Genomic DNA, 12743 nt, shown 5'->3' on the forward strand with positions numbered 1-12743 from the left:
AAAGCCTTTTTCAAATGAAAGTGCGCAAGAAACATTTTCCACCTGAGATTGTCCGCAAGAAAGTTTCTGGATGGAATTTTCACAAAGAATGGAATTCTTTTGTGGGAATTTCCCTGGAGGGGGGGGGGTATTTTTACGTGAAAACAGCTTTCAACGAAAGTAAACTTAAAAACAGGTTTGAAGCAATAGAAATATCCATTTCAGGCGAGAGGAAGGTTTAAAAATAGTATTTTCTGGCGCAAGGTGGCGGAAACTTTAGAATTACATGTTACTAAAAGTACACTATTCCTTACATTTTAATATAAGGAATAATCTTCCCGTGAAAAGATCTTCCCATGTAAACTCCCCGCCTCCACCAAAAAAATCCACCTCTGAAAACATCTGTTTACTTCCCAATAACTAATATTATATGTAAACATTGGGAAAAGTTCATAACTCGCAGCCCTTACTCCGGGAACTGTGGGGGGTTAAGTCAACATAAAAGACAACGTTGTTAGATTTTTTTTTTTACTATGCTGAAAGAAAGGATTATCTAAAAGTTTTGAAATGAAAGTTACCAAAATTTTTTGGTAAATTTAAAAGTTCACGAGGTTTTTTAACTTCAATTTGAATGAGCCCTCTCACATTATTCTTCGACTACTGGATCAATACGATCACCCTTGGAAAAAAAACAACAAATAAAGACACATCCGTGATATTTCTTCTGGCAAAAAATGCAAGAGTCCACATTTTTGTACATAGGAGCTTGAAATCTCTACAGTAGAGTTCTCTGATAAATCTGATAGTATGCTGAATCGGATAAAATGATTTCATTAAGATCACTTGAAGTTTTGGGGTGTTTTCCCCGATTTTAAAAAATTGGGCGAATTTTCTCAGGCTTTTAACTTTCAATAGGTGCCATTAAATTTGATGAATTTTACATATTTTGAATCAGAATCAAAGTTCAATTCTTTAAATGTATTTATTGTTATCAAAACTCTGTTTTTTAGAGTTTTGGTTATTATTGAGGCGCATCGCTCCTTACTTACAGTTTGTTAACGCGAATTGTTTGACAAGTCGGAAAGTGACGATTCTTAATGCTAGTCTATAAGAGTTTTGTGGCTTCGTAGAATAATACTGATTAAGATTATTTGATTTCCAGTAAGAATATTTGAAGAGACGAGAAGAAATGGACATTTTTAGTGGTAAATTCCAAAATTGTAAAGTACTTTGCTCCAGAAAATATTGATCAGTTTGGAATATAGTTCACTTTGACTGTTTACCCACTTAATTTATTAATAAAGCAAAAAATGACGCTTCCTAATACTAACTTGTTTAAGACTTAGACTTTCAAGGAACAATATCAGTTTTAAAGTCATTTGCTTCCCTAAAATAGTTCTCTAAGATTAAAATGTAAGAAATAATGCGCTTTTAGTGACATGTATTCTAAAGTTCCCACCACCAAGCGCCAGAAAATACTATTTTTAAACCCTCATCTCGCCTGAAATTGATATTTCTATTGCTCCAGGTCTTTTTTTTTAAGTTTATTTTCGTCAAATTATCTAAAGGAAAAGGGGAAAAGGAAAAAGATGGTAGGAAAAGCCCCCCTACCTTCACTGAAACTCCTGAATTCACATCTATATTCTCTCTTCTGTTCTTTTATACTTTAATGGTGTTTTATAATTTATTTTCTCTTTGCGTCGTCGACTCATACATGCTAAGCTTATGAGTCATAGCGTTTAAAATAATTTTGTTTTACATAATTTGTTATTTTTATATAATTAAATATTTGTTGATTGATTATTTATCAATACACTTCTTGCTCTCATGACTCTCTTATAGGTCGCCTGATGCCCCCCCCCCATGTGAGATCCTGGGAATGCCAATGTTTTGAGGGTTGTAACTAGTTCTTTCCCCTTTTAACTGGGTGGGGGGAGAGGATAGTACGACAAAAAATGTCCTGACCAAAATAAAAGGCTTAGAGTGACTTGAATTTGAATTGGCTACCCTATATTTTAATTCTGAAGCTGGGCTCCTATGGCTTCAAAGGTGTAGGATGCGAACTTAAGTCCTAAGAAAATACAGATAATAGATAATTCAGTTTCGAAGTCATGAAAAAGTTAATAGTTGGTATGTCGGTTATCTTGTGGGATCCCTTACCCTCCTACTGTCGCGAGGGTCCGGCAGAATCTGAGGGATTTTGGCGTTTTAGACCCGTTCTTTTTCTTCTCTGTCATGTTGCGAATTCTAAAATTTTGGAAAAAATGCTATCTCTTTGATCTGAGAATTAAAATACAAACAAGCAGTATAAGTAACGATCAAATGGAAAACCTACTATTGGGCAAGAATATACGAAAAAAAAAATGAGAAACTGCTAAAAATAGATCGCAACAAGTTTAAGCTGCATAATGCTGCAACAAGAATGTAGCAAGACTTTTCCAAGTAGTTCATCATTGCATACGTCTCCCCCCCCTCAGGGCTGCTTAGGCGGGTTTTCCCTAATCTTACTCTAAGCCTTCTCCCAAACAAAATGTCTTTGGTAACCCTACCTCTCCCCCGAACAAAAAATCTTAGGCATGATCCCCCCCCCCTGATGTTCAAAAACTGCCTTAATCACTCAAATGGGAATATATAAGAAGGAAGAATTCAAGGAAAAAAAAACACTAAATAAAATAAAAAAAATAATTTTTTTCGACTTAAAGTAATGAGCAACATCAAAATATAAAACTAACAGAAATTATAACGTATATTAAAGGGTTTCCCCCTCCTCAAGACCTCACTCTTAACGCAAAAGTTTTTTATAGTACTAAAAAATCTTATTATTTTCCTTAAGTGGTCTTTGTGTTTCAGGAACGTTCTTAAAAAATTGGGACAAAAAGTCAAACTTCAAGGACAAAGAGTCTGTGGAGGGGACTCGGACCCCACAGGCTCTCCCTGTGGAGAGTCTGTGGGGGGGGGAATGCTATACCCAATGGCATAGTTTAGTACCATTTGAAGCTAAACATTTTACCATTTTGACTCTAACATGTGGTTAATTAAAAAAACTAAGTTTTTTTTAGGGAAGTGAAGAGCGAAGTTGAAACTTAAAACGGACCAAAATTATTACTTCACAGCCTATCTAACATATATCAATAAAACTAGTACAAATGAACCAACTAATTATGTTTCCCTATGTTTTTAGGACTATAAGAAACTAGCGCTTTACTGAAAACACAAAATAATGTAGGAGTTTTGGTAAAGTAAAAGCAAACCAATTAAAGACGCTTTTTACAGAATAAAAATATTATCAGTCCCTTTTAAGATAAAGCAACAATCCATTTTAGGATTGTTGCTTTATTTATTTTTTACATTTAATTTGGTATCACTTCTGCACAATAGCTCAGTTCAATGATTTGCTCTCGTGTTGATTCTGAAAGGGACCTGCCATGATCAGTTGGTATACAAGCTTCAAGTAAAGCCATCTTGATAGTATTAGGCTATATACTACCTTTATAATTTGTACCATAGCTTGAAATTTACTGTTGTATAGAGATAAATAATTGGATTTTCAGAGTTCATATTATGTCTTATTTGATCTTCATTTTTAGTAATAGTAAAGCATATTTTTTACAATTTCAGACCGTATATTACTCACTATTGGTATTATAGCTGGTGACACTAAAATTCTACCTGATAAATCAATCCAATATTTCTGTATGCTGTTCAACTACTTCGTGGTGATTGAAAAAATACTTCGTTTTAGGCTTATATTTTTCAGATAATTTAAATTGTATACTGAGAGTTACTGATGTCACAACTGGTGTAAGACTATGAAAAGCTTTATAAATTCGTTTATTGTTGTCAGGCTGTATACTCACTTTTGACTCCCAAATCAATAATCCTGTTTTTTTTTTATACTTGACTGTTGTGTTTTTGGTAAAGCGCTAGTTTTTTATAATACTGGAAGCATAGGGAAACATAATTAGTTGGTTTATTTGTATTAGTTTTATTGATATATATTAGATAGACTGTAAAGTAATAATTTTTGTCCGTTTTGAGTTTCCACTTCGCTCTCTACTTCCCTTAGAAAAACTTTGTTTTTTTTTAAATTAATCTTTCTTCGTTTTGATTGAAATTTAATGTAGAAACAACGCTGCCATGATCTTTTTTATTTATACGGAATAATGCATTTTCGTTTAGAATTTTAATGTCATTCCTTAGTTTCAGTCGAAAACTTATTTTTAATATAATTTTGAATTATCACCGATCTAGGGGATATAAGACACCTCTAAAAAATACTGCAAACAACCTTGACAACTACGAAAAACTTTCAGTCTATAACATGAAGTTCATTATCCATACTTCACAAAACAATATATATATATATGTTGTTGATATATGTTATATATATCATATATATATATATATATATATGTTGATATATATTGATATATGTTGGATAGGCTGTAAAGTAATAATTTTGGTCCGTTTTAAGTTTCAACTTCGCTCTTCACTTCCCTAAAAAAACTTAGTTTTTTTAATTAACCACATGTTAGAGTCAAAATGGTAAAATGTTTACCTTCAAATGGTACTAAACTATGCCATTGGGTATAGCATCCCCCCCACAGTCTCTCCACAGGGAGAGACTGTGGGGTCCGAGTCCCCTCCACAGACTCCACAGGGAGAATTTCCGTGGAGAGGTAAACTTTGTTTTTTTTTAAATTAATCTTTCTTCGTTTTGATTGAAATTTAATGTAGAAACAACGCTGCCATGATCTTTTTTATTTATACGGAATAATGTATTTTCGTTTAGAATTTTAATGTCATTCCTTAGTTTCAGTCGAAACCTTATTTTAATATAATTTTGAATTATCACCGATCTAGGGGATATAAGACACCTCTAAAATATACTGCAAACAACCTTGACAGCTAAGAAAAACTTTCAGTCTATAACATAAAATTCATTATCCATACTTCACAAAACAATACATGTTTTTCAGGAACGTTTGTTTTTTGATGAGCAAAAAGCTATTTTTACGCGGCCGACTTCGCCTGAAAAAACCATAATACAGACAGGGCTTTATAGATCACCTACTGAGTAGCAGAAACTAGAAGGCTACTGTAGCAAAAGAGAGCCACTAAAGGGCTCATTTAAAAGCTTACATTTATATCTGATCGCTTTTTATAAATTTGACCTGATATCACATTCCCATAAAGTGCACTTTTGGTTGTCTCCCCCACTTTTTTAAAAAATCGACAGGAGCAAAAACTAAGGAGGCAAGGATATCCCTTCCTCTCAATTACCGCCGTTAGAACTAGCACACATGCTTCATTGCAGAGTGAAGTTTGAAGGTTCAATTCAAAACTGTTGATCATTCAAGATTAATTTTTGGTAGATTTTCAGTTGAAAAGTTTTTAGTTTTAGTCAACTTTTTTTTCGCACTAATTTTTTACTTTTAAAATGAATAGGCGATTTATGAAACTTGTTAAGAGGGTTTGGAGGGGGAGTATATGTGAGGGGATCTTATAAACCTCCAGTTAAGGGCTTTGGACCATAATTTGGAACATAATTAGTTGGTTCATTTGTACTAGTTTTATTGATATATGTTAGATAGGCTGTAAAGTAATAATTTTGGTCCGTTTTAAGTTTCAACTTCGCTCTTCACTTCCCTAAAAAAAACTTAGTTTTCTTAATTAACCACATGTTAGAGTCAAAATGGTAAAATGTTTACCTTCAAATGGTACTAAACTATGCCATTGGGTATAGCATTCCCCCCCCCCAGTCTCTCCACAGGGAGAGACTGTGGGATCCGAGTCCCCTCCACAGACTCCACAGGGAGAATTTCCGTGGAGAGGGAAATCTCCGCAGGGGGGGGGGTTGAACTTTCCTGTAGAAATTTTAGACGTCCGCAATTTGCCAGAATTTCTATACAAAATTATTTCTATTTGTCTTACTTTATCGTTGCCGACTCAATTTTACACGTGGAGATGTTAAGAAGAATCGTCCGGGGGAAAATTTAACGGTATGAGATTGTCTAGAGTACATCTCCGTACGAGGGGGGGGGGAAGGGAATTTTCCACAGGAGAAATTCTCCATAGGAGAGTTTTCCACGAGATAAATTTTCCATTGGGCACTTTCTGCGGTAGCAACTTTCTACTAGGATTGGGGGTGGGGCTATTTGCTGGAAAACTTTTCCATGGATGAGAGGATTTCCGGTGCGATTTTAAAGATAATCAGAAATTTAAAGTCTTTTTGAAATCCAAGTGCTTTAAGAAAAAATTTCCCCTGGAATCGTCCGCAAGGAATTTTCCGGGTGGAATTTTCAGCTAGAATGGAATTGCCAGGAATAAATTTCCCTTGAGGGAGAGGGGGGTAGTTTAAGTAGAAAGAACTTTTCATGGAGGAATTTTCCGTGGAGGAAGAAATTTTCAAGGAGGGGGAGCCGGATTTTCTGGTATTATTTAAAAACGTTCCGAAATTAAATATAAAAAATAAGTTTCTTCAACTGAAAAAAATGAGCCGCATTACAGCCAAAGACCAAAAAATATTATTATGTATATGAATGAGGTTGACCCCTCCTCAAGATCTAGCTCTTTACGCTAAAGTTTGACTTTTTGTCCCAATTTTTTAAGAACGGCTCCTGAAACACAAAGACCACTTAAGGAAAATAATAAGATTTTTTAGTACTATAAAAAACTTTTGCGTTAAGAGTGAAGTCTTGAGGAGGGGGAAAACCTTTAATATACATTATAACGTCTGTTCGATTTAGATTTTGATGGTGCTCATTGCTTTAATTTGAAAAAACTTGTTTTTTTATCTTATTTAGTGTATTTTCTCCTTTCATTCGTTCTTCTTTTATATTCCCAGTTGAGTGATTGAGGCAGTTTTTGAACTTCAGGGGGGGGATCATGCCTAGGATTTTTTGTTCGGGGGGGAGGTAGGGTTACCAAAGAAATTTTGTTTGGGGGAAAGCTTAGAATAAGATAAGGGGAAACCCGCCTAAGCGGCCCTGAGGGGGGGGGGAGACGAATGCAATAATGAAGTACTTGGAAAAGTCTTGCTACATTCTTGTTGCAGCATTATGCAGCTTAAACTTGTTGCGATCTATTTTTAACAGTTTCTCATTTTTTTTTTCGTATATTCTTGCCCAATAGTAGGTTTTCCATTTGATTGTTACTCATACTGCTTTTCTGCATTTTAATCCTCAGATCAAAGAGTTAGCATTTTTTTCGAAAATGTTACAATTTTCAACATCACAGAGAAGCAAAATAACGGGAATAAAACGCCAAAATCTCTCAGATTCTGCCCGAAAATCGTGATACTAGGAGGGTAAGGGATCACCGGTATACCAACTATTAACTTTTTCATTACTTCAAAACTGAATTGTCTATTATCTGTATTTTCTTATGAATTAAGTTCACATCCAACACCTTTGAAGTAATGGGAACCCAGCTTCAAAATTAAAATATAGGGTAGCCAATTCGAATTCAAGTCACTCTAAGCCTTTTATTTTGGTCAGGACATTTTTTGTCGTACTATCCTCTCCCCCCACCCAGTTAAAAGGGGAAAGAACTAGATACAACCCTCAAAACATTGGCATTCCCAGGATCTCACATTGGGGGGCGCCCATCAGTCGACATATAACAGAGTCATGAGAGCAAGAAGGGTATTGATAAATAAAAAATCAACAAAAATTTATTTATAGACAAATAAAAAATGAGGTAAAACAAAATTATTGTAAACGCTATGACTCATAATCTTAGCATGTATGAGTCGACGACGCAAAGAGAAAATAAATTATAAAACACCATTAAAGTATAAAAGAACAGAAGAGAGAATATAGATGTGAATTCAGGAGTTTCAGTGAAGGTAGGGGGGCTTTTCCCACCATCTTTTTCCTTTTTCCCTTTCCTTTATAGAAGTTGACGAAAATAAACTTAAAAAAAAAGACCTGGAGCAACAGAAATATCCATTTTAGGCGAGATGAGGGTTTAAAAATAGTATTTTCTGGCGCATGGTGGCGGAAACTTTAGAATACATGTCACTAAGAGTGCACTATTCCTTACATTTTAATCTTAGAGAACTAGTTTAGGGAAGCAAATGACTTTAAAAGTGATATTGTGCCGTGAAAGTCTAAGTTTTAAACAAGTTAGTATTAGGAAGCGTCACTTTTTTGCTTTACTAATAAATTAAGTGGTTAAATAGTCTGAATGAACTATCTTCCAAACTGATCAATATTTTCTGGAGCAAAGTACTTTACAATTTTGAATTTACCACTAAAAATGTCCATTTCTTTTCGTCTCTTCAAATATCCTTGCTAGAAAGCAAATAATTTTAAATAGGAAAATGAGTATTATTCTACGAAGCCCCCAAACCTTTATGAACTAGCATTAAGGATCGCCAGTTCCCGACTTATCAAACAGTTTGTGGTAATGAACTGAAAGTAAGGAGCGATGCGCCTCAATAATAACCAAAACTCTAAAAAAACAAGTTTTAGTAACAACAGATACTTTGAAAGAATCGAATTTTGATTCTGATTCAAAATATGAAAAATTTATCAAATTTAATGGTACCCATTAAAAGTTAAAAGCCTGAGAAAATTCACCCAATTTTCTAAAATCGGGGAAAACACCCCCAAAACTTTAAATGATCTTAATGAAAATCATTCTATCAGATTCAGCATACCAAAGAACTCTACTGTAGAGGTTTCAAGCTCCTATTTACAAAAATGTGGACTCTTGCATTTTTTGCCAGAAGAAATATCACGGATGTGTCTTTATTTGTTGTTTTTTTGCCAAGGGGGATCGTATCGACCCAGTGGTCCCAGAATATTGTGAGAGGGCCCATTCAAATGGAAGTTAAAAAACCTATGGCCCTTTTTAAGCCCAAAAAATTTCGGTTACTTTCATTTCAAAATTTTGAGATGGCCATTTTATTCAGCATAGTTAAAAAAAAAATCTAACAACGTTGTCTTTTATGTTGACTTAACCCCCCACAGTTCCCGGAGTAAGGGCTGCGAGTTATGAACTTTTCCCAATGTTTACATATAATATTGGTTATTGGGAAGTAAACAGATGTTTTCAGGGGGGATTTTTCTGATGGAGGTGGGGAGTTTACCTCCCCACCCTTTTCACAGGAAGATTATTCCTTACATTAAAATGTAAGGAATAGTGCACTTTTAGTAACATATAATTCTAAAGTTTCTACCATCATTCGCCAGCAAATACTATTTTTAAACCTTCCTCTCGCCTGAAATGGATATTTCTATTGCTTAAAACCTGTTTTTAAGTTTACTTTCGTTGGAAGCTCTTTTCACTTAAAAACACCCGCCCTCCAGGGAAATTCCCACAAAAGAATTCCATTCTTTGTGAAAATTCCATCCAGAAACTTTCTTGCGGACAATCTCAGGTGGAAAATGTTTCTTGCGCACTTTAGTAGTACAGCACTATAACTAGTCTAAGACATCCACTCTGTCATCGCCATCGCCCCCCCCCCAAAAAAATACTTTTCAGACATTTCTCTTTAAAACTTTATTTCAACTAATTTATCTGGGTTTTTGGAATCAATTCATTATGTATTACATAACTTTAACTAGTCTAAGATATCCAATCAGTCTTAGCACTAACACCAAATAAATACTTTTCAGACCATTCTTGTTAACAATTTATTTTCAACTAATTCATCTGGGTTTTCGAGAGCAATTCATTCCAGAGTACAGAACTATAACTAGTCTAAGACATCCACTCTGTCATTGCTCCATCCCCCCAAAAATACTTTTTAGACATTTCTTTTTAAAACTTTATTTTCAACTTATTACTCCGGGTTTTTCTCAAGCAATTCATGCCAGAGTACAGCACTATAACTAGTCTGAGACATCCCCTCTGTCATCGCTCCCACCCCCCAAAAATACTTTTCAGACATTTCTTGTTAAAACTTTATTTTCAACTAATTCAGCCGAGTTTTCGAAAACAATTTGTGCCAGAGTACAGCACTATAGCTAGTCTAAGACATCCAATATGGCATCGCCCCCACCCCCCAAATAATACTTTTCAGACATTTCTTGTTAAAACTTTATTTCAACTAATTCATCCGGGTTTTCGAAAGCAATTCATGCCAGAGTACAGCACTATAACTAGTCTAAGACATCCACTCTGTCATCGCCGCCCCCCCCCCACCCCCCAAAAAATACTTTTCAGACATTTCTTGTTAAAACTTTATTTTCAACTAATTCATCCGGGTTTTCGACAAGCAATTCATGCCAGAGTACAGCACTATAACTAGTCCAAGACATCCACTCTGTCATCGCCCCCACCCCCCAAAAAAATACTTTTCAGACATTTCTTGTTAAAACTTTATTTTCAACTAATTCATCCGGGTTTTTCACAAGCAATTCGTACCACAGTACAGCACTATAACTAGTCTAAGACATCCACTCTGTCATCGCCCCATCCCCCAAAAAAATACTTTTCAGACATTTCTTGTTAAAACTTTATTTTCAACTAATTCATCCGGGTTTTTCACAAGCAATTCATACCACAGTACAGCACTATAACTAGTCTAAGACATCCACTTTGTCATCGCCCTCACCCCCCCAAAAAAAAACTTTTCAGACATTTCTTGTTAAAACTTTATTTTCAACTAATTTATCCGGGTTTTCCAAAGCAATTCATGCCAGAGTACAGCACTATAACTCGTCTGAGACATCCACTCTGTCTTCGCTCCACCCCCCAAAAAATACTTTTCAGACATTTTTGTTAAAAATTCATTTCCAAATAATTCACCCGGGTTTTCGAAAGCAATTCATGCCAGAGTACAGCACTATAACTAGTCTAAGACTTCCACTCTGTCATCGCCCCACCCCCCAAAAAAATACTTTTCAGAAATTTCTTGTTAAAACTTTATTTTCAACTAATTCATCCAGGTTTTCGAAAGCAATTCATGCCAGAGTACAGCACTATAACTAGTCTAAGACATCCACTCTGTCATTGCTCCATCCCCAAAAAAATACTTTTCAGACATTTCTTGTTAAAACTTTATTTTCAACTAATTCATCTGGGTTTTTCTCAAGCAATTCATGCCAGAGTACAGCACTATAACTAGTTTAAGAAATCCCCTCTGTCATTGCCCCCCCCCCCACAAAAAAAACTTTTCAGACTTTTATTGTTAAAACTTTATTTCAACTAATTCATCCTGGTTTTCGAAAGCAATTAATGCCAGAGTACAGCGCTATAACTAGTATAAGATATCTACACTGTCATCGCCCCCCCCCCCCAAAAAATACTTTTCAGACATTTCTTGTTAAAACTTTATTTAAACTATTTAATCAGGGTTTTTGAAAGAAATTAATGCCAGAGTACTGCACTATACCTATTCTAATAAATCCCCACTTTCATCGCCTCCCACCCCCCCAAAAAAAATACGGTTCAGCTATGTCCTGTTTTAAGATTAATTTAATAACATTCAGTAGTGTTTTTCACAATCAGTTCGGACCAGAGTAAAGCACTATCACTAGCCTAAGACATGCACTCTGTCATCGCCCCCGCTCCCACCAATAAAAATTTTCAGACATTTCTTGTTCAAATTTTATTGTAAAATAGTTAATCCGGGTTTTTCACAAGCAATTCATACCACCGTACAGCACTATAACTAGTCTAAGACATCCATTCTGTCATCGCCCTCACCCCCCCCCCCCCAAAAAAAATACTTTTCTGTCATTTCTTGTTAAAAATTTATGTTCAACTAATTTATCTGGGTTTTCCAAAGCAATTCATGCCAGACTACATCACTATAACTATTGTAAGACATTCACTCTGTCATCGCCCCACCCCCCAAAAAATGCTTTTCAGACATTTCTTGTTAAAACTTTATTTTCAACTAATTCATCCGGGTTTTCGAAAGCAATTCATGCCAGAGTACAGCACTATAACTAGTCTAAGACATCCACTCTGTCATCGCCCTCATCCCCCTAAAAAATACTTCAGACATTTCTTGTTAAAACTTTATTTTCAACTAATTCATCCGGGTTTTTCACAAGCAATTCATGCCAGAGTACAGCACTATAACTAGTCTAAGACATCCACTCTGTCATCGCCCCCACCCCCCAAAAAATACTTTTCAGACATTTCTTGTTAAAACTTTATTTCAACTAATTCATCCGGGGTTTTCGAAAGCATTTCATGCCAGAGTACAGCACTATAACTAGTCTAAGACATCCACTCTGTCATCGCCCCCACCCCCCAAAAAAATACTTTTCAGACATTTCTTGTTAAAAGTTTATTTCAACTAATTAATCAAGGTTTTCGAAAGCAATTCATGCCAGAGTACAGCACTATAACTAGTCTAAGACATCCACTCTGTCATCGCCGCCCCCCCCCCAAAAAAATACTTTTCAGATATTTCTTTTATAAACTTTATTTTCAACTAACTAATTTGGGTTTTTCACAAGCAATTCGTACCACAGTACAGCACTATCACTAGTCTAAGACATGCACTCTTTCATCGCCCCCTCTCCCCAAAAAAATAATTTTCAGACATTTCTTGTTAAAACTTTATTTTCAACTAGTTCATACGGGTTTTTCACAAGCAATTCGTACCACAGTACAGCACTATAACTAGTCTAAGACATCCACTCTGTCATCGCCCCATCCCCCCAAAAAATAGTTTTCAGACATTTCTTGATACAACTTTATTTTCAACTCATTCATCCGGGTTTTTCACAAGCAATTTTTACCACAGTACAGCCCTATAACTAGTCTAAGACATCCACTCTGTTATCGCCCTCATC

The sequence above is a fragment of the Artemia sp. Qi Xiang Cuo genome, chromosome 20, assembly GCF_049724085.1.
Source record: "Artemia sp. Qi Xiang Cuo chromosome 20, ASM4972408v1, whole genome shotgun sequence".
In the NCBI taxonomy this organism is placed as follows: domain Eukaryota; kingdom Metazoa; phylum Arthropoda; class Branchiopoda; order Anostraca; family Artemiidae; genus Artemia; species Artemia sp. Qi Xiang Cuo.